The sequence below is a fragment of the Schistocerca piceifrons genome, chromosome 1 (genome assembly GCF_021461385.2).
Source record: "Schistocerca piceifrons isolate TAMUIC-IGC-003096 chromosome 1, iqSchPice1.1, whole genome shotgun sequence".
NCBI lineage: Eukaryota > Metazoa > Arthropoda > Insecta > Orthoptera > Acrididae > Schistocerca > Schistocerca piceifrons.
In genome coordinates this window covers 285,020,671-285,043,774 of record NC_060138.1, presented here as the reverse complement: position 1 = coordinate 285,043,774, position 23,104 = coordinate 285,020,671, and the positions used below count along the sequence as shown (strand labels likewise).

At 39.2% G+C, this 23,104-nt stretch overlaps 1 protein-coding gene across 2 annotated transcripts in view; it reads left to right on the top strand.

Moving 5' to 3' along the window:
- Positions 1 to 23,104, top strand: part of LOC124789278 (Hermansky-Pudlak syndrome 1 protein homolog) — a 151,409-nt gene that overhangs the window by 84,115 nt on the left and 44,190 nt on the right. The gene's annotated exons all lie outside the window — the stretch shown is intronic.

Sequence of the window (23,104 nt, the reverse complement as noted above, 5' to 3'; positions counted from 1 at the left end):
CATTTTCAGCTTTATGATGTATTTCTTTGTCCTTTCTTCTTATGTTGCCTTTTCTTATAGGTTGTTACTTAGATATTTTCCATCTCTTACCTGATACAGTAGTATTCTAATGTTTCATGCACATATTGGAGCACTTGAACCTGTCCATATACACTTAATCTTTGAGCTAAGGGGTCCACCTTTTGAGCTCTCTCTCTCTCTCTCTCTCTCTCTCTCTCTCTCCCTCCCTCCCTCCCTCCCTCCCTCTCTCTCCTGCTCCCAAAAATTTTCCATCCTTTCTGACCTTGGTGTCCTATCATAATCAGTTATGTGGTGGTTTATTTTCATTTAAATATTTCGTTTGTTAGAAATTACACAATGAATTTTTGTCTGAGCTTTCATAGCCAAACAAAGAGCAGGAAATGGACAAATGGGGGATCAAATAGACCAGCATGAGGCCTAGTATTACAAAAAAATTAATTGCTTAAAGGAATAAGGATAGTCAAGAATACAGAATTGATTATTTGAGGGAAAATTACCCAATAGATTTTGTTCAAATTGTTGTAGACAAATGAGGAGAGTGTAACGGACAAATTGGGTATCAAATTGACCAGTATGAGGTCTAGTTAAAAAAAAATTTAAAAAAAGTTTAATTGCTTTGCAAACAACTGTTTCTAGCAATGTGAATGAAGTGTCACAATTTTCATCTCATCAAGACTAGCTATTTTGTTCATAACAGCTACTTTGGTATGCTATTTGTCAAAATGGCATCCTTTGAATCAAATATAAAATTTAGAGGTCTTTTGAGAACAGAAGGCACAAGGGAAGCAAATGAGGTGTCAAAAAATTAATCTCTACAGGCCCAGTTATTTTGCATACAAAATGGTGCATTGATGTGCAGATTGATTTTTTAAATGGTTTCCTTTGACTCAGGTACTACATTTAGGACATTTTGGGAACAGCAGACACTAAGAAGACAAATGAGGTGTCAAAAAATTCTTTTCCCACTTTTATTTCTGAGTAAAATTTGAAAATAAAAAATAGGAATAAAACAATGGTCTAGTGTTCTGTGAAATTCTTTTTCTTAAAGTGAGAAATAAAATAAAAACATTTGATGCTTCTTTGAATAATGCTCAAAATCATGTACAGTAAATAGTGTCCATTGAGAATTTAAAGTTCAGTGTTAAATTTACAATCTTAGAATTTTATTGAGTAGTAGAGGATGTTTGTGTGGTGGATTATGTAGACTGTGCAGTCTGCTGTTATGTGGCCTTGATATATCTCTAGTACTCTGTAAAATTCTTAGTTAAACATTGAACTTTAATTTCTTAATTGGCATCTCATTTACTGTATGTCATTTTGAGCATCATTCAAAGACGTATCAAATACTTCTCTAACCTGCTTTATTTCTTACTTTTAGACAAGTCATTTCACAAAACATTTGACTGTTTCATCAATTTTTTTATTATTGTTTAAATCTTGTGTCTGTGTCCCTCAGAATCATCTTTTCGTCCCTGTTTTCAGTGTTTTACATTATTATATTTAACTCCACTAAATCACTCAGTTCTCTTGGCACCAGTTATTCTTGATTTCATTTTTTCTAAGCTAGTTCAATAGTTGTTTCACTATCCTAGTTTCTGGTAGCCTTGATTTACAGGGTGTTACAAAAAGTAACGGCCAAACTTTCAGGAAACATTCCTCACACACAAATAAAGAAAAGATGTTATGTGGACATGTGTCCGGAAATGCTTAATTTCCATGTTACAGCTCATCTTAGTTTCGTCAGTATGTACTGTACTTCCTCGATTCACCGCCAGTTGGCCCAATTGAAGGAAGGTAATGTTGACTTCGGTGCTTGTGTTGACATGCGACTTGTTGCTCTACAGTACTAGCATCAAGCACATCAGTATGTAGCATCAACAGGTTAGTGTTCATCACGAACGTGGTTTTGCAGTCAGTGCAATGTTTAGAAATGCGGAGTTGGCAGATACCCATTTGATGTATGGATTAGCACGGGGCAATAGCCGTGGCGTGGTACCTTTGTATCGAGACAGATTTCCAGTTCGAAGCAATTGATCGGCGTCTTAGGGAGCACGGAACATTCCAGCGTATGACTCGCGACTGGAGAAGACCTAGAACGACGAGGAACCTGCAATGGATGAGGCAATTCTTCGTGCAGTTGACGATAACCTTAATTTCAGCGTCAGAGAAGATGCTGCTGTACAAGGTAACGTTGACCACGTCCCTGTATGGAGAGTGCTACGGGAGAACCAGTTGTTTCCGTACCATATACAGCGTGTGCAGGCACTATCAGCAGCTGATTGGCCTCCACGGGTACACTTCTGCGAATGGTTCATCCAACAATGTGTCAATCCTCATTTCAGTGCAAATGTTCTCTTTACGGATGAGGCTTCATTCCAACGTGATCAAATTGTAAATTTTCACAATCAACATGTGTGGGCTGATGAGAATCTGCACACAATTGTGCTATCACGTCATCAACACAGATTTTCTTTGAACGTTTGGGCAGGCATTGTTGATGATGTCTTGATTGGGCCCCATGTTCTTCCATCTACGCTCAGTGAAGCACGTTATCATGATTTCATACGGGATACTCTACCTGTGCTGGGGGCATTTGAAAGTTGTCTACGCAACCCCAGTACCAAATGTAGAGACTCTTCATGCTCGTATTGTGGACGGCTGTGATACAATACGCCATTCTCCAGGGCTGAATCAGCGCATCAGGGATTCCATGCGACGGAGGGTGGATGCATGTATCCTCGCTAATGGAGGACATTTTGAACATTTCTTGGAACAAAGTGTTTGAAGTCACGCTGGTACATTCTGTTTCTGTGTGTTTCCAGTCCATGATTAATGTGATTTGAAGAGAAGTAATAAAATGAGCTCTAACATGGAAAGTAAGCGTTTCCAGACACATGTCCACGTAACATATTTTCTTCCTTTGTGTGTGAGGAATGTTTCCTGAAAGTTTGGCCGTACCTTTTTGTAACACCCTGTGTGGCAGAAAAAGGCCATCATCCTTTTTTGCGTTATGTCTGTTACTGATTCACTTTCAAATAGTGGAAAATACAGTTACAATATTATGAAAAGGATGGATTGCTTGTCAGTGTATAGAGGAAATGTTGAATTCCAGAAGACACAACAAAAAGACAGCTATACATTGAAGCTTTCAGACAGAACGTCATCTTTTAAAGTAGAAAACACACACACACACACACACACACACACACACAAAAGCAATTCACACATACGTGACTACTTTCTCTGACCTCAGCGGTCACACACAGTTATCGTGTGTATGAGTTGTGCTTGTGTATGTGTTTTCTGTTTTGGAAGAAAGCCTTCTTGCTGAAAGCTCAAATGTATAGCTGTCTTTTTAGTGTGCCTGTTTGCAACTTAACATCTCTGCTGTATGGTGAATAGCAATATCTTCTTTTCATAATACGCATTCACTTACCCGATACGCCACTTTGTTAGGCAACAGCCTCCATTGTCTGTCTACTGAGTGTTTTTTGTCATTTATTGTAATGACTATTCTTCTGTCCGCCTTCTTTAGTGTCTCTGCTGTTGATTTGGTCTTCAACTTCCATAGTGTTGTGATTATATATTTGCTTCAGATTTAACACAGGAACGATAATATTCGAATTTGGTGTTCATTGAATGACCTTTCATCTATAGGTTGGCTGCGTGTTTGTTAAAATTTTTTTGCTCTGCTTTCTATTGACACCTTCTCACTTGAATCCTAGGCATGATTTTAACAAGATATTTGAACTTATTTACAATCTTAATTTGTATGTTAATGTTCAGTTGACCAGTTCCACATTATTTGCAAGTAGCGCAAGATTGTCTGTGATTTGCAGCTAAGTTTGGTATTTTTTCAAGACTTGATGTTTGTTTGGACTTCCTTGTTTATTATTGTACAACTTCCTCCAGTACACAGTTGAACAGTAAATTGCCGAAGGCCATTTTGCCTTTCAAATGTTTTTAGACAGTTCATGTGGAAATTTAACTTCTGATGTGGCATTCTTAAGGATGATTATGATGAGGTTAAGAGTTTTTGATGTAAAACAAATTCATTAACAATTTTCAGAAAGGATCCATATGGTTTTTTTTAAGTCAATGAGAGTGATGACTTGACTCTTGTCTCTAAATCTTTGATGTTTTATGATCAATTTATGACTGATGATTTGACTGGAACAACTTCTGCCTGGTCAAAGCACCTTAAAAGTTCCTTCATATTCTCCAAGTTTTTCGTTGAGTTGTTCCTGAATTCTTGTGTATCTCATTCTAGAAAATCTTGTACATGTAATGGCATGAACCTAAAGCAAAGGTTCATTGCAGTAAGAGCACCACTTCCTGTAACACTCTGGCTCAGAATTATGCCACACCACCTGCCAATGTGCCACAGTATGCCCCTACCATGTCATGACCATTGAATTATTGTAACCAGGGGCACTTCAGCATGCAGTATACGAAAATTTGCACAGCCAGTCCACAACAAACTTGCTTTGGCACATACAGACTCTGGTGGTGTGATGCCACCACTGCTCATCTTTCACCCTGATAGCCTGGGGGTCCAGCTTCAGTATTTATGGTCTGCGGGTCGAATTAAGGCCCTCCCAGCCACTAAGCCACTGGGTGCTTGCCAGCATCAGATGCTTCCAGCCACACAGTGCACCATGGTTTGCACTCCCATCGCATACAGTCCCATCACTTAGCATGGCCGAGGCAGATGGCCAGCACATCCTGCACTTGGCCTGGCGAGCCTACTGTGCCAGCTCCTGAAGCAGCTCAGCCTCTTTGCCAGGAATCCTAGTGTTGCAAGTTCGGCCTACCATCAAACCGAGCTGGGCGCAGCAGCTCCTTGTATCTTCATGACAACACTTCACTACCGAGGTTCATGGGTCCGATACTCACCACCCAGCACTCTCCTGATCTGGATATAAGTTACCAACAGAAGCTCTTGGGATGTAAATAAAAGGTTTCTACTGTCATCTAACTGCTTATGATGCATCTTGCCTTATGATCCTCCGCCAGAAAATGCCCACATCCTCTACATATGTGACGTCAAATAGACAGATTTTTTTGTCTAATGGGTGGGTTAGCAATGTGTTCCACCCTTCAGGCATTTTCTTAGTATTCGAGATGTCAATGAAGTGTTTATACAGGTTTCAAAGGGCTTGTTCATTTGCATTCTTCTATAGTTTTGCAGCCAGTTGATTCTTTCCTGGTACTTTGTATTTAAATGAACCAATTTCTTTGAGCACTTAATTGTAATTTGATAGTAGAACCTCCCCCAGTAGAATTTTATTTTTTGGATGAGGACCAAATTCTATGTATTTTTTTGCATTCTCACAGTTGAGTAATTCTTCAAAGTAGTCAGCTAGAATTTTGGCATTGTTTCAGTCCTTATGTGTCATTTTTCCATTTTGAATTTTCATTTTAATTGTGGGTGGAGTATACTTAGACCAATATTATATACATGTTTTGTAATAGTCCCTTATTTTACCTCAATTGAACGATTAGTCTATGGTTTTCAATGTAAATTTTGTTGATTTCTGCTAATTCTTCTGATTTCTTTGGTTGTTTGTCATCTAGCATTGATTAGTTCTTCTTGGGATCTTTCTGTTTTCTGTTCTTGAGTGTTGAAGCAAGCATTGCACCTTTTCGAACTAAATCACAATCTTTGCTTCACAAGGCATTTTTCTTTCTCCTTCATTAGGAGCAATTTACCTAATCTTTGGACATTCTTGTTTATTAATTAATGAGCTAGCCATTTTGCCATCACTGTACCTCTACATCTTCATTGATACTCTGCAAGTCACCATACGGTGCATGGTGGAGGGTACCGTGTATCACTAGTATTCATTTCCTTTTCTGTTCCACTCGTATATAGAGGGAGGGAAAAACTACTGTCTGTATGCCTCCTTATGAGCCCTAGTTTCTCGTATTGTATCTTTATGGTCCTTACACGCAATATATGTTGATGGCAGTAGAATTGTTTGGCAGTCAGCTTCAAATACCAGTTCTCTAAACTTTCTTAATAGTGTTTCTTGAAAAGAATGTCGCCTCTCCTCCAGAGATTTCCATTTGATTTCCCAAAGTGTCTCTATAACACTTACATATTGTTTGAAGCTACCATTAACAAACCTAGCTGCCTGCCTCTGAATTGCTTCGATGTCTTCCTTCAATCCGAACACATACAAATCCCAAACACTCGAGCAGTACTCGAGAACAGGTCGCACCAGTGTCCTATATGTGGTCTCCTTTACAGGTGAACCATTCCTACCTAAAATTTTCCCAACAAACCGAAGTCGACAATTCGCCTTCCGTACCACAGTCCTTACATGCTCATTCCATTTCATATCACTTTGCAATGGTAGGCCCAGATATTTAAATGATGTGACTGTGGCAAGCAGGACACTATTAATAGTGTATCTGAACATTTTTCCACACTTCGAGCTAGCTGCCATTCATCATAATGACTAGAAATTTTGTCTAAATCACCTTGTATCTTCCTACACTCTCTCAACTTTGACACTTTACCATACACCACAGCATCATCAGCAAACAACTATAGGTAGCTGCCCACTTTGTCCGCCAAATCATTTATGTATGTGGAGAACATCAGCGACACTATCACACTTCTGTAGAGTACTCCTGACTATATCCATGTCTGTGATGAACACTCACCTCAAGGACAACTTATAGGATTCTGTTACTTAAGGAGTCTACAAGCCATTCATGTTTCTGTGAATTTATTCCATATGCTCATATCTTCGTTAACAGCCTGTAGTGGGGCACCATGTCAGATGTTTCCAGAAATCTAGAAAAATGGAATCTGCCTGTTGCTCTTCATTCATAGTTTGCAGCATATCATGTGATAAAAGAGCAAACTGAGTTTTGCACCTCAAGAAAGTTTAATATATTCAAACTGAGAATATGTTCAAGGATTCTGCAGCCGACTTAAGTTAGGGATATTGGTCTGTAATTTTGCGGGTCCATTATTTTACCCTTTGTATACACTGGAGTCACCTGCACCTTTTTCCAGTCATTTGGGACTTTGTGATGGGTGAGAGATTCACGAAAATGCAGGCTAGGTAAGGGACCAATGCTGTGGAGTATTCTTTGCAAAACAAAATTGGGATTCCATCCGGACCTGGTGATTTATTTGCTTTCCAATCTTTCAGTTGTTTCTCTATGTCAGGGATACTTATTACTACGTCATCTATAAGGGAGTCTGCCCAATGATCAAATGATGTTTGCATGATTCTCCTGTGTGAATGATTTCTTGACTGTGAAATTTAAAACTTTGGCTTTCATTTTGCTGTCTTCAGCTGCCACACCAGACTGGTCAACAAGAGACTGAATGGAAGCCTTAGAACCACTTTGTGATTTTACATAGAATCAGATCTTTTGGTAATGTGTGGCGGTGCTAGTTGGGGTAGTTGTATGCTTAGCGCATACATCTTTTCACAGATGCATGACTCTGTACTAACCTTCACTTGTCGTCGTATGTGAATTCTCTTCTGAAGTGAGAGTGCAACAGCCTCTGCTTCCTCAGCATATTCAGAATTTCAGAATTTTGAGCGACATCTTGCAGACAACTCTACCCTCCACGCTCGATAGCCACAGGCAATGCTGCCTCCATATCTTGAATGAGGCCCCTGGCAGTCCAAGTGCACATTGGCCTTCTTTCCAGCCCTGAACACTATCTGTCTAAGGGGCTCAATAATGCACTTAGTGTTGGAGCTCCTGATAACTCCCCCCACTCCTCTCGGACCCTGCTGATGGAGCAGCCACCTGTCCACTTCCAGTGTGAATGGACGAGTCCAGGTGCCCAGTGTCCACATTGGGCCTCCACCTTGAGTGATGCGAACGAGTTACTGCCACTCACCCTACTGTAAGAGTGAATTCATTATGTCAGTTGCAGTAAGAGTTGCCTCAGCAGCAGAGCCCAAGTGCAAAACAAGCGACACCTGTGGTGTTGCATGTGACATGCCAGATTCTGTGCCACCCCTACACCTTGAGGCAGCAGCCTGAAGGTGACTGACAGTTGCCAAAAGTGCATTCAGCTGCTCGTGAACTGCAACCAGCTTCTTGTGTGTCTGCACTCAGCATGTACACATCCTAATCATCCTAGCAAGACTAACTGAAGAAGTAAACTATAAAAACAGATGGAATCATATATATGTAACTTGCTACCCTTTTGAGGTGTACACCAATGGACGCTGGTGCCTTAATGAGCTATGTCGTTGGCTGTCCAGTGAGAAACTATTGTGCTACAGAGTGAATGAATTTACATTTTCAAAAATATGAGATTAAACCTCTTCATCAGAAAAACACACACAAAATTTAGTAAATATAGTATGAGGAAAACACAGAAAAAGATAAACACTTAACTTGCTGCTCTATAGGTGAATATCAGCTCAGAGCTGAAGCCTGACTGACTGTCATACCATACAAACAGGCGATCCTTTCAGGACAAAACAAATGAGAAGCTACTAGTATCTTCTTCCTTGTTGTATTTTTTGCTGTCTCAACTCCAAACAGGATTTTAACATGTATATCTGGAATGTTTGATATCAGCTTCTCAAGTTCTTCCCAAAAATATTCCATATATACTTTGTCATCTGTGTTGTCACAGATGTGTCATTTTTTCCTGGAGGTCCTTTGTAAAGGCAAAATCCTCCTGATTTCAAAGTTTGTGAAGAACCATTAATAAAATCATGTTCTGATACATTACATCCATTAAATGTTTCATCTTATTGAATTTCATTAGTGAGTATATGTTTAAAGTTATGGAGTATTTCTTGTTTATTAAATTTAAGTCTTATTTTTAATTATTGTTTCTGCGTATTGTCTCTTGGACTTCCAGGTGCTCTGGTTCACCTTGATCTTATGTGTGGTGCCGTACCGAATCCAAGTGGTGTCTTTGCTTGGCTATGGTGTCTTGATATCATGTGAATTTGGTAGCTAAGATAACAGTAGAGTTCACTATTATGCTTCTCAAACTGCTGTTGCACGATTCTTTCCCTGTGACATGGACAGTTATCCTGGTGGAAGATGCCATTGCAGTTGGGGAAGACACCAAGCAGGAAGCATGCAGGTGCTGCGCAATATATTGACATAGTTCCTAGCTGTCATGGTACCTTAAAATACTATCACAGGTTCCGTGGAAGTCCAGGTCAATGCCCCCCTTATCATAATACTGCACACAGCAGCCTTTGTGTATGATGTGGTGTATGTATCAAGCAGCCGTCCACATGAATGATAGGTGATCCTGTACCCACTGCAATCTTAATTGACAGTGTTGGTAGTTCAGCATGGGAATATGCAGGGTTTCGCGTATTGTGGAGCCATGTTCAACAGTTTGCTGTGAGTGATGTTCTCTGAAACACTCGTACCTGCACCAGGCATTGAATGATGTCACCAGATCTGTCATAGATTGCTGTCTATTCTCTTTTACAGAGCTGGCAAGCTTCTGACCTCCATGTTTGTGATGAGGTGGGTACATCCAAATCAGAAAACAAACACACTGACTCTTATAAGGCAATGTAACCACTATCAGTTATTAAATCATTTGCTTTCACACTTTTTACTACCTAAGTGTGTGTGTGTGTGTGTGTGTGTGTGTGTGTGTGTGTGTCTAGTTGTCTCAGGATGTGCAGTTTCCGCCAGGCAATTTTCAGAGTTTATGGATAGGTGAAGTAGCCAGGTATTCAGACTCCTTTTAACAGCTGTAGAAATAAATCAATAGTTTCCAGCTCATCATCACTGAAGGATAGACATGATACCAGTTACTAAGAAAAAGGAAAATGGATTAAAAGCAGTCAAATAAAGAGGAGACCTAAGGGTGGATTTTTATAAATTGTGCAGATCACTCCTCACTTCTCCACCTGACCAACAGCTGACATATCAGTGTTTCTGTATCATAAGGTAAATGTATGTTCCCTTTAATGAATTTTTTGACCTAGAAACTCTTATTGAAGCATCACACACCTGCCCTGTCTTCCTCTTCTGAAGAGGTTTTAGAAGCATATTTTGCTGGGACAGAGATTTCAAAATCATACTATAAACTGAAAAACATATTCAGGTACCAATTAGAAGATGCACATATTTGGTTCTGACTGAAAAATCATCACATCGTATTTCTATTAGGGATATGAACAATTTTTAGCCTGAAAACATAAAAACAGCTGTCTCTTGATGACTAGAAATATCGGAACTTTAATTGTTAATTACTCCATAATTACAATAGCAAAATTATTCCTACCATGTGCCTAAGTTTGTATAATGCTCAAATTGTGATGGCCGGCCGAGGTGGCTGAGCAGTTCTAGGCGCTTCAGTCCGGAACCACGCGACCGCTACGGTCGCAGGTTCGAATCGTGTCTCAGGCATGGATGTGTGTGATGTCCTTAGGTTGGTTAGGTTTAAGTAGTTCTTAGTTCTAGGGGACTGATAACCTCAGATGTTAAGTCCCATAGTGCTCAGAGCCATTTGAATTAATTTGAACAAATTGTGATGGCACATCAGCTTTTAATCCAACGTGTTTCCTTCATTCTGCCTACTGGTGAGGCCCAACTTAAACAATGTCAAAACAATAGCTTAAATTAGTGCAAATTACTAATGTGCTGCAAAAAAAATTGATTTATTTGAATCCAGATAACCAGAAAACACAAAATCAAAGCAACAGTTTAAATTGGTGTAAATCATTGATATTACACATGTGCCCTCTTTGGGAGTGTAGGGATGAGACTGGAAGAGGATATAGGATCCCAAAAAGGGTTGTGGTATTACAATTCCTCCTCCCCCCCCCCTTTCCCTCCGAAGAGATTTGAGTATCACAGAGAGACAAAGCTCTTCTAAATCTCTGGCTAAAATGAAGGGAATATAATCATGACTAATGAAACAGACAAACAATTTGACAACTAGTCTGTGTGAAAAATACATGTTATATATAAAGTGTTAGTCAGTCAACTTTCTCGTATACAAGTTGAAATACAAGGAAGATTCAAATGTATTAAGTTTCAGTTTTATCATCTTAGTGTCCTTTTGATGCACTCCATTGAATGTTTTATGAGATTCTTTATGACTACGTTCAAATTTTCATATATTATTATCTAAAAAATTGTCTTACTGCCAAAAAAAATGTTAGTGTGAGTGACAAGAAAATGCCTTAACCGGGACGCCAGACATTAGATAGATGCTGTATCAACCCAATTTTGATATCAAAATTTCAAATAATTAAAGAAATGTATCATCTTATATCAGTGTCCTCAAATAAGTGTGAATTTACATTGGTAAACAAAAATTAATTGTTTCTCAAAATAATCCCTTTGTTGTCGCAACTACTGTGCCTCTCACCTCTATGAGTTTATCCAATGCAGTAAACCGTGTATCAGTATAAAGTGCTGCATTTTACCATAATCCACTACACATGACTTTGTTACAACTCCTTCCTCGGTTCATTTCAAATTTTTACCAGCACAAGATCATCATTAATTTACTCATATATACATATATCCCATAATATAATGCGGTGAAAATGTTTTTGAAGACAATGTTCAGTCACTATCTAATTATTTCATACCACATTTTAATACAAATGGTTGTTTGAAGATAGCCGGCTGCGGTGGTCTAGCGGTTCTAGGCGCGCAGTCCGGAACCACGCGGCTGCTATGGTCACAGGTTTGAATCCTGCCCCGGGCATGGATGTGTGTGATGTCCTTAGGTTAGTTAGGTTTAAGTAGTTCTAAGTTCTAGGGGACTGATGACCACGGATGTTAAGTCCCGTAGTGCTCAGAGCCATTTGAACCATTTTTTTGTTTGAAGATAAATACATAAGCTGGTACTTAAATGATTCAATAAGAAAAGCAATCTAAGTATTCAATAGTATTCTGAACAATCAGTTGAAGAAACACAATGACAATACTCGTATATATCACTGATATCATGACATTGATGTGAAAGTGTATCCTGACAAAAGTGGTTCAACGAGGGTGATGTCAAAGATTCTGTGGCAAACTCTGACATTGAGGTTAAATTGAGAGAGAAAACTGAATATAAACATGTATGCATAAGTTATACGTAAGAAAGTTTTTGCGACTGAAATATGTTGGTCAGATGGTCTCGTGCAGAAAAATATAAATGATTAAGATAAGCAGCAATATACCACATGAAAATGTTGAGTATCAAAGTACCAAACAACTTATATGATGAATGCTATCAACAAATATAGAAAACATGACACGAAAACATATACAGAATCAAATATAGGTAAAAGCATAATGCAGAGCGAGTAATATACTTGACATACTGAAACATAGCTTGAATTCCATGCGTAATTGTTGTTTCAAAGTAACGGTTGATGTCCAGCCACAGGTCATCTGCAACTAATAATACTATTCTCACCCTAGGACAAAAGTAAGCAGAATACTCCTAAATCATATTAATCAAAAGTGTTCAAGACAGCACTAGATTTACCACAGAGCAATGGGGTTCATTATAGTCAAGATAAAGCAAATAATAAGTAATTCATTGTAATCCATAGATTGTGTGTCATGTAAAACTTCAAATAGCAGGTTAAGTGTATGTAACGTAAGTTATGCCGATTGTCGCTAAAAGTCTCCATAATAATCATGCTGAACATTCTATAATATATGTACGAAGTATTTCAGATTTTCATGACACTGAATAATTGTAAAATCTTAAAGATGTGAAATAATACAATACCAAATGTTGTAAGAGTAACCAAGATTATACCATAGTTCCTGCTGATCAACTAGAGTGTTAAGTAGACAAATGCATGTGTATTATCCAGTTGGCTATACTTCTCTTCAAAATTCATATTGCTGTCAGTATAGAAGAGATAAGATGCTGGCATAGTCTATATCAATTCAGGCAGGCTAGGAAAAAAATCTTATCTTCATAGTCTCAGATGTTATTGAATTTAGCATATGTTAAAATGAAGGACTAAGTAAGGAACACTTATTTTTTTGTTTTCTCCAAAAAAATTTCTGCTCAGAGATACAGCCCTCCAAAGGGTCACACTGTGCATACCATTTTGAAGATGCGAATTTTAGAAAAAATATTAAAATGCTGTATCTCTATAACAGTTCTAGATTTTTTTTTATTTGATAGATAATTGCCTTATGGTCACAAAGAAATCCACCATTTGGACTAATCTGTCAAAGTTCTTTTACTATAGCATTCTGAATTTTTTCTGTAATTTATGAAAAAAAAAATTTTTCCCAAAATGTCAATCCATAAATTTATTTTTTTCTTTTTTTTCTGGGAAGGAAGCTTCCACTTTTAGGCTGAACAAGTTTTATAAACAATTGAAATTTTTGCCATACATAAAACCTGTTTTATTACCACATTATCACATAACAGGCTCATAAAAATCAAATCCTAGCCTTATTTAACATAATTTGTTTTGAAAGATGAATAAGTCACACATTTTTCAAGCATTTTAAATAGTTCCAAAATGTATGTGAAAGGTCCAAAGACTTAAAATTTCAGTTTATAGAACTTCTGTGCTCTCTGTTTTGTTGAAAGTAGCCAGCCAATGAACTAAAAATATGTTCCACTGCTTCAGTATCTTCCTTTGATATATAGTGATTAGTGATGCCTTCCTGTTGAACCAATAAGAACTGGAGCACTTACAATCTTCAAAACATTGTGAACAGGAAGCGAGTGCTGATGGCATTGTTACTGTCCTTCAGCTGGAAACCTATATCCATCAGCTGGTCCATGTGGTAGCATCAAGTTCACTACAATTTCGCTTAACTCATAACTGGTGTCTATAATCTCTGCAATCCACCAGTCACAGTCATACACACACACACCACAAACATACCCCTTCTCAGCTTGTGACTTTGAATGTTATCCTGTTGTTTCTGAGGTGTTGGCCGTGGATGTGCATGTGCAAGATTTCACGACCCTTGTAAAATCCCCAGCATTCTGAATTGCTGCTGTATTTGGTCTGGAAAGATTTTGTTTTGTAGCATGGTGCTTCAGCAGGCCACCTACACCATAACGAGGTCCCTTCCCATGACCAGTAGCACTGTATATCCAGTCACTTGGCACAAGTGACTTACTCAGTTCAAATAGCTGGTAATGATTTTTAAAATGACCAGTAGCACCACCAGGAATAATGATCATCTTCTCTGTCTCTGTTTGCAGTTGAAGAGTTTTCACATTGCTAGCAAAGCATGTGCTGAGTCATATCCTGTGTCATCACTTATAACTGCAACACTTGTGGTTTTGTTTTGAAAATATGTCACTCCTGTAAAAATTTAAACCTGGTCGCTACTCCAATGATACCTTTGTACTACTTATGGGAGAATTATAGACCTGTTTTCAGCAGAATCACAGTGAAGCACTAAACATAGTTCTTCAGCCTGTACACACCCTTTCAAATTTGCAATGTGTTGTTGTTGCAATTTCTTCAGATGCTGGTGTATTTCTGCTTTCACTGTTGGATAGACCGTCAGAGACAGAGTACCTCGTGTTCCTGCTACTAATAAGGCGAGTACACCATTCGTTTGTTATATATTCTTACGAGCTTTCAACAGGAGCGACTTATTTACAGGTACCTGTGTAGTTACTAGATTATTTTTGTAATTTCTTGCATGTTTGAGTGCTTACTAGGCACAAGCTTTTATTTTAACAACAGCGTAGCGTATAGTACCGCCGTTGTTATCGACCCTCATATTGTATAGGCTTTTGTTTGTTTTTGTTAGTGTAGCTCAGTGTTGTTTAGACAGTTAATGAAACAGCACTTCGAAATCCTGCTGCTAATAAGCCGAGTACACTGATCATTTGTTATATATTTTTAAGAGCTTCAAATAGGAGTGACTGCAGTAATGGATAGGAACTGTATTTGCTGTGTAGAGATGTGAGCTGGGTTGGCGACCCATCGCTTACAGCTCCAGGCTGCGTTGGCTTCCATCACACAGCTTGAGGCTGCTGCCAAGGGAAATTGCTGTGGGGGGTCAGACGCGGGGATGCGAGGGACGTCAAGCATGTCCCACGTGTCCCCCAATCGGTCCACTGCCATGGCCGCCCCAGGTACTGCCCGCATTGAGGTTGACCCGTCACCCATGGTCGAGTGGGAGGTCATTCCAAAGCTTGGCAGGCAGCAAAAAACTTTCTGAGGGGCCGGTCGTTGGGCCTCCCCAGTTCATTTGACAAACAGGTTTTGGGTGTTACCTGTTGCTGACGATGTCTCTGAGCCGGATGCAGTCATCCATCCTGTTCCAGAGGAAGCTCCTCGGCTGGCAGTGTCTGAGCATTCACAGAGGGTGGGTTTGCTGGTAGTTGGGAGCTCCAATGTTAGGCATGTAATGGGGCCCCTTAGGAACATGACTGCCAAGGCGGGGTAGGAAGCCAGTGTGCACTCCTTGTGCGTACTGGGGGGAGTCATTCCAGATGTGGAAAGGGTGCTTCCAGATGCCATGAAGAGTACAGGGTGCAGCCAACTGCAGGTGGTGGCTCATGTCAGTACCAATGATGTGTGTCGCTTTGGGTTGGAGGAGATAGTAAAGACTTGCTTGCAAGATTAAGGCGGAGCTCAGCATCTGCAACGTTGTTGATAGAATTTACTGTGGTACTTTGGTGCAGAGCCAAGTGGAGGGTCTTAATCAGAAGCTCAGGTGGTTCTGTGACCATGTAGGCTGCAGATTCCTTGACTTGTGCAATTAGGTAATGGGTTTCCAGGTTCTGTATAACAGATCAGGAGTCTACTGCACACAGGAAGTGGCTACATGGGTAGCGGGGGCCGTGTGGAAGGGACTAGGCAGTTTTTTAGGTCAGAGGGTCTCAGGAAACCACAGAAAGGGCAGCCGTCTAAAAGGGGACAGGTAAAACACAGTAAGTTAGTTGTAGAAATGATCGGTATTGTAGTTGTAAATTGTTGTAGCTGTGTTGGGAAAGAACCAGAGCTCCAAGCCTTAATAGAAAGCACTGAAACTCAAATAGTTATAGGTACAGAAAGCTGGCTAAAGCCGGAAATAAGTTTAGAAATTTTTTCAAACTATCTAATAGTGCTCAGAAAGGATAGATTAATACAGTTCGTGGTGGAGTATTTATTGCTGTCAGAAGTAGTTTGCCTTGTGGTTGAACTGAAGTAGATAGTTCCTGCGAAATAGTGTGTGTAGAGGTTATACTTGACAAGCGGACTAAACTATTAATTGGATCGTTTTACCAACACCCTGACCCAGAAGATATAGCTGCTGAGCAGTTCAAAGAAAACTTGATTCTCATTTCAAACAGGTGCCCCACTCATACAGTTATACTCTGTGGTGATTTCAATCTACCACCGATATGCTGGAAAAATTATACGTTTAAAGCCGGTGGCAGGCATAAAACATCATCCGAAATTGTACTGAATGCTTTCTCAGAAAATTATTTTGAACAATTTGTTCATGAGCCCACTCGAAGTGTAAATGGTTGCGAAAGCGTACTTGACCTCTTAGCAACAAATAATCCTGGACAAATAGTGAGTATCATGATGAATACAGGGATTAGCGACCACAAGGCAGCTGCTGCTAGGCTGAATGCCGTAACACCTACAATCATCAAAAAGAAACACAAAGTATATCTACTTAAAAAAGCTGATAAAAATGCTCTTAACGCCGTTTTAAGAGACAGTCTTCACTCCTTCTGATCTGATCATGTAAGGGTAGAAAAGTTGTGGAATGATTTAAAAGAAATAGTATCGACAGCAATTGAGAGATATATACCAAATAAATTAATAAGTGATGGTACTGATCCCCCATGGCACACAAAATGGATCAGATCGCTATTGCAGAAGCAGTGAAAAAAGCATGGCAAATTTAAAAGAACGCAAAATCCCCAAGACTGGCAAAGTTTTAAAGACGTTCGAAATACAGTGCTTTCTTCAATGCGAGATGCTTCTAATAATTTCCATAATGAAACTCTGTCTGGAAATCTGGCAGAAAACCCAAAGAGATTCTGGTCATACATAAAGCACACCAGTGGCGAGACGCAATCAATACCTTCACTCTGCAATAACAACAGTGAAGTCACTGATGACAGTGCCACTAAAGCAGAGTTATTAAACACAGTTTTCCAAAACTCCTTCACCAAAGAAGACAAAGTAAATATTCCTGGATTCCAATCAAGAACAACTGCCAAGATGAGAAACATAGAAATAGATATCCTCGGTGTCGCAAAGCAGCTTAAATCACTTAATAAAGGCAGGCTTCTGGTCCAGATTGTGTGCCAGTCAGGTTCCTCTCAGAGTATGCTGATGCAATAACTCCATATTTAGCAGTTATATACAACCACTCACTCACAGAAAGATCCGTACGTAAAGACTGGAAAATTGCTCAAGTCACACCAGTACTTAAAAAGGGAAGTAAGAGTAATCCATTGAATTATGGGCCCATATCACTAACGTCGATTTGCAGTAGGGTTTTGGAACATATACTGTAATCGAACAGTATGAATTATCTCAAAGAAAATGATTTATTGACACATAGTCAGCACAGATTCATAAAATATTGTTCTTGCGAAATACAACTAGCTCTTTATATTTATGAAGTAATGAGTGCTGTCGACAGGGGATGTCAAATTGATTCCACGTTTTTAGATTTCCAGAAGGCTTTCAATACCGTTCTTCACAAGTGCCTTCTAACAAAACTGCATGCGTATGGAATATCGCCTCAGTTGTGCAACTGGATTCACGATTTCCTGTCAGAAAGGTCACAGTTCGTAGCAATGGATGGAAAGTCATAGAGTAAAACAGAAGTAATATCCGGCGTTACTCAAGGAAGTATTATAGGCCCTCTATTGTTCCTGATCTTTATTAACAACATAGAAGACAATCTGAGTAGCCGTCTCAGATTGTTTGCAGATGATGCTGTCATTTACCGTCTTGTAAAGTCATCAGATGACCAAAACAAATTGCAAAATGATTTAGATAAGATGTCTGTATGGTGCGAAAAGTGGCAATTGACCCTGAATAAAGAAAAGTGTGAAGTTATTCACATCATTACTAAAAGAAATCTACTAAATTTTGATTACACAGTAGGTCACACAAAGCTGAAGGCTCTAAATTCAACTAAATACCTAGGGATTATAATTACAAATAACCTAAATTGGAACGATCACATAGATAATGTTGTGGGTAGAGCAAACAAAGACTGCCATTGATTGGCAGAACACTTAGAAGGTGCAAGAGGTCTACCAAAGAGACTGCCTACACCACACTTGTGCACCCTGTTCTGGAGTATTGCTGTGCAGTGTGGGATCCGAATCAGGTGGGACTGCCGAATGACATCGAAAAAGTACAAAGAAGGGTGTCTATCACAAAATAGGGGAGATACTGCCACAGACATGATATATGAATTGGATTGTCAATCATTAAAACAAAGTCATTTTTTGTTGCGACGGGATCTTCTCATGAAATTTCAATCACCAGTTTTCTCCTCCGATTGTGAAAACATTCTGTTGGCACCCACCTACATAGGGAGAAATGATCATGATAAAAAAAGAGAAATCAGGGCTTGCACAGAAAAATTTAAGTGCTTATTTTTTCCTGTGCACCGTTCAATAATGGAAAGATAGAGAGACACTTTGAAGGTGGTTCATTGAACCCTCTGCCAGGCACTTTATTGTGAATAGCAGAGTAACCACGTAGATGTAGATGTATCAGGTTCATCAAGAAAGTGTCAAAGGCAACAGTTTTCTTAGTTACTTTATTTTCCTTCCATGTCACATATGTAATTTCTGCAGAGTTATCTACTACGTCTTCCAGGCCATGTGTCTGTAAAGACAGTTCTCCCTTTCCAGGACAGTCACCACATTCATGAAACAAACAAGTCTCTTGCTTTACATCACAAACTACTAATGACTTCACACGCCCAACCAAGGCGTCATATGTCACGTGCTCCAGTAAGTTCTTCAAAGTTACCACCCAAAGTTCAAAATTTGTGCAGTACACACACAAACAGACATCTCTAGGTGGGTATGGAAATACCCACTTAGGTCATACTGCATAAAATTTTGATCTTCCAATATATGAAGTTGTATAGTTGCTCTTATAAATTGAAAAAGTTTCTTTAGTATCTGTGAGTCATGTACCTCTTCACTTTCACCAGTCTTTACCCTTCAGCTGTTACAGTTATAATGTTGTTTTTGTTGGCACTCTGGCAGTAATAGTCCCATTTATCTTCCAGATAAAATGACTGCACTATTTGAACTTCAGCTGCTTCTTACAGGATTACCATAAGAGGGTTCTGGTCTTCCAAAGACTCCTTTTAAAGACCTCACATTTCTTGATTTGTGTACCATATAATTTGATACTGATGGAATGTGGTTCAAAATTGTTTTCTTTGAAATTGTTTCTGGAATAATAGTTAAACTTGCACATTTTCACTGTAGGATGCACAATTTTCAACAGCTGAAGTGATATTTATGAAAAATTACTGGCAAGAGTGTTTTGGTTCATTTTCTTTTGAAGATTGAATTTCTACTTTGAAGAGCGTGGTCAGTTTTGCTGTAGTGTATTCATCCATAGCTTTAGTCATTTATTTGCACTTTCTCGATGCATATCGCGTATGACTCAACTTCATTGACCACGGTTTCTTAACAGGACTAACACCTACCTCTGTAGTTTATTGATTCAGGATATTTAATTCTTCCTCTATTGATGCAAAATCTGCATCATGGGAGCTTCACCTTCTTCCAATACTATCATGGTTGTTATTCACTCAAAATGTGGAAACATCTTCACTTTGAAACAGAGTCTTCAAGTAAGAACACTTATTCCCACCCTGAACAAAGTCTGTTTTTTTTTTTTTTGTTTGTCTTATGTATCACTCTTTTATGGGTTTGCAGGTAGTCAGCACACTTCACTCTCCTGTGGCCCCAGTCAGAAGACATTTCAAACAGTCCTTTACACAAAACACACTGCAACTGTGTCAACTGGCAAATTTCTCACGAAAACGTATAACTCACTGGATGGTCTCAGATTTCTTAGAAGCCTCTTCAGTAAACAAATTAGCACTGAACAACTACAATACAGAAACCTACAATGAACTACCATTACGAAGAAACTGACAAGAAACTACAGCAAAGTGTAAGAAATATCTGCAACAATGAAAATGAAAAGAAATAACTGCAGCTGGCCACTGTGGCCAAGCGGTTCTAGGTGCTTCAGTCCAGAATCGCGCGACTGCTGTGGTCGCAGGTTCAAATCCTACCTTGGGTATGGGTGTGTGTGAAGTCGTTAGGTTAGTTAGGTTTAAATAGTTCTAAGTTCTAGGGGATGATGACCTCAGATGTTTAGTCCCATAGTGCTCAGAGCCATTTGAAATAACTACAACAAAGACAATAGAAATAAACATTGTAACAAAGAAATTAGTAAGAAACAGCTTCAGTGAAGACATACATTACCCTTGAAAGTTGAAAAAAAAATGATTTTTTTTAAAAATAAAACCTGTTCAACTTAAACGTGGAAGTTCTCCTTTACAGACAATATAGTATCACATGGTACTAATAAACAAAAAAACTCTAACTTTTCTGGACTGGTATTTTTGGAATTTTTTATAAATTATAAAAAAAAAAAAATTCAGAAGGCGAAAGTTAAAGAACTTTGACAGATATGTCCAAACAGAGGATGCCATTGTAATCATAAAGCAATTATCTTCCAAATAAAAAACCTCTAATAAAATATCTAGAACTGTTACAGAGATACAGCATTTAAAAAAAATTTCCAAAATTCACATCTTCAAAATGATGTTTACAGTGTCATCTTTGGAGACCTGTATTTCAGGGCAGGAATTTTCTTGGAGAAAACAAAAAATTATGTTTCTTACTTACTCCTGAATTGTAACATATGCTAAATTCAATAACACCTGAGACTATGAAGGTAACCCCCCTGCCTGAAGTGATGTGGATTATGCCTTCTATTTTCAAATCAGTGAAGCACTTCATATACCAAGACCTAATTTAAACTTGTGACTAGAAATTAAGTGTAAATGGTGCAAATAAGGAATGTAGTTCCCAAGTATAAAGATGTTGAAGCAGATACTACATCAGCTGGGGCCTTTATGATTGCTAGACACACGGTACACAAAGAGAGTGTACCCCCCTGAGGTTTGATCACACTAAATCTCAGAAAAATCATCAAAGTGTATTAAGCAAATTATTGTTCCTCACATCATCAAACATCAATATCATGAATCAAATAGATAATCAAAGTCAGCATAGGTCCAGAGAATGGAAATGTGTATAAATATGTGTGTGAATGCAGTACCGATGTACATACATCAAAAAAAGTTTTGCATCACCTCGGTTCCGAGAGTTCCAGAACCTGTACAGAAAATTGGAATAGAGTTCAACATAAACATCATTTCTGCCCATTTTATTGCTCATGAAAACTACACATAGTATTTTGTACCACCATGCAGCGAGATCTTCAGAGGTGGAGTCCAGATTGCTGTACACACCGATACCTGTAATACCCAGTAGCACGTCGTCCTGCAGTGATGCATGACTGTATTCGTAGTGGCATACTATCCACAAGTTCATCAAGGCACTGTTGGTCCAGATTGTCCCACTCCTCAACGACAATTTGGTGTAGATCCCTCAGAGTGGTTTGTGGATCACGTCATCTATAAACAGCCCTTTTCAATCTATCCCAGGCATGTTCAGTAGGGTTCATGTCTGGAGAACATACTGGCCACTCTAGTCGAGCAGTGTCGTTATCCTCAAGGAAGTTATTCACAAGATGTGCATGATGGGGACGTGAATTGTCATCCATGAATACGAATGCCTTGCCAATATGCTGTCGATATAGTTGCACGATCGGTCGGAGCATGGCATTCACATATCGTAAAACCATTACGGCACCTTTCATGACCACCAGCGCATAAATTGGTGCCACATACTGCCCCAAAGCAGCAGGGAACCTCCTCTTTGCTGCACTTGCTGGACATTGCATCTAAGGCATTCAGCCTGTTCAGATTGCCTCGAAACACGTCTCTGACGATTGTCTGGTTGAAGGCATATACGACACTCATCAGTGAAGAGAACGTGATTCCAATCTTGAGCGGTCCATTTGGCATGTTGTTGGGCCCATCTGTACTGTTCTGCATGGTGTCATGGTTGCAAAGGTGGACCTCGGCATGGATGTCGGGAGTGAAGTTGCGTGTCAGGCAGCCTATCGCGCACAAGTCATAACATGACGTCCTGTGGTTGCACGAAAGCATTATTCAACATGGTGACGCTGCTGTCAGTGTTCCTCCAAGCCATGATCTGTAGGCAGCGGTCATCCACTGCAGAAGTAGCCCTTGAGTGGCCTGAGCGAGGCATGTCATTGACAGTTCCTGTCTCTCTGTATCTCCTCCATGTCTGAACAACATCGCTTTGGTTCACTCCGAGACGCTTGGATACTGCCCTTGTTGAGAGCCCTTTCTGGCACAAAGTAACAATGTGGATGCAATCGAACCATGGTATTGACCATCTAGGTATGGTTGAACTACAGACAACACAAGCCATGTACCTCCTTCCTGGTGGAATGAGTGGAACTGATCGGCTGTCGGACTCCGCCCGTCTAATAGGGGCTGCTCATGCATGGTTGTTTACATCTTTGGGCAGGTTTAGTGACATCTCTGAACAGTCAAAGGGACTGTGTCTGTGATACAGTATCCACAGTCAACATCTGCCTTCAGGGGTTCTGGAAACTGGGGTGAGGCAAAACTTTTTTTTTTAATGTGTGTATAACAGTGTTGAAGCAGATACTACATTAGCTGGGGCCCTTGTGCTTGCCAGACACATGGTACACACAGAGTGTGATAATGGTTCAAACATAAGGCTTCAGCTGTGTGATGTTTCTTAAACCAAATAGCTTAAGGCACATGGATAAATTAACCTGTATGCATTTGAATGTGGTATCTCTAAGATCTCGAATGGTCCAATGTATATACTGAAGTATTTTTTTGTTTCTTTGTTGATTTATTTTGACTTTTCATAACTTTTAGTCAACACAAGGTCTCCTACTTTAAACTGTGTAACTTTAATAATCTTGCAGTTGAAGCTCTTGTTATTATTATTATTGTTGTTGTTGTT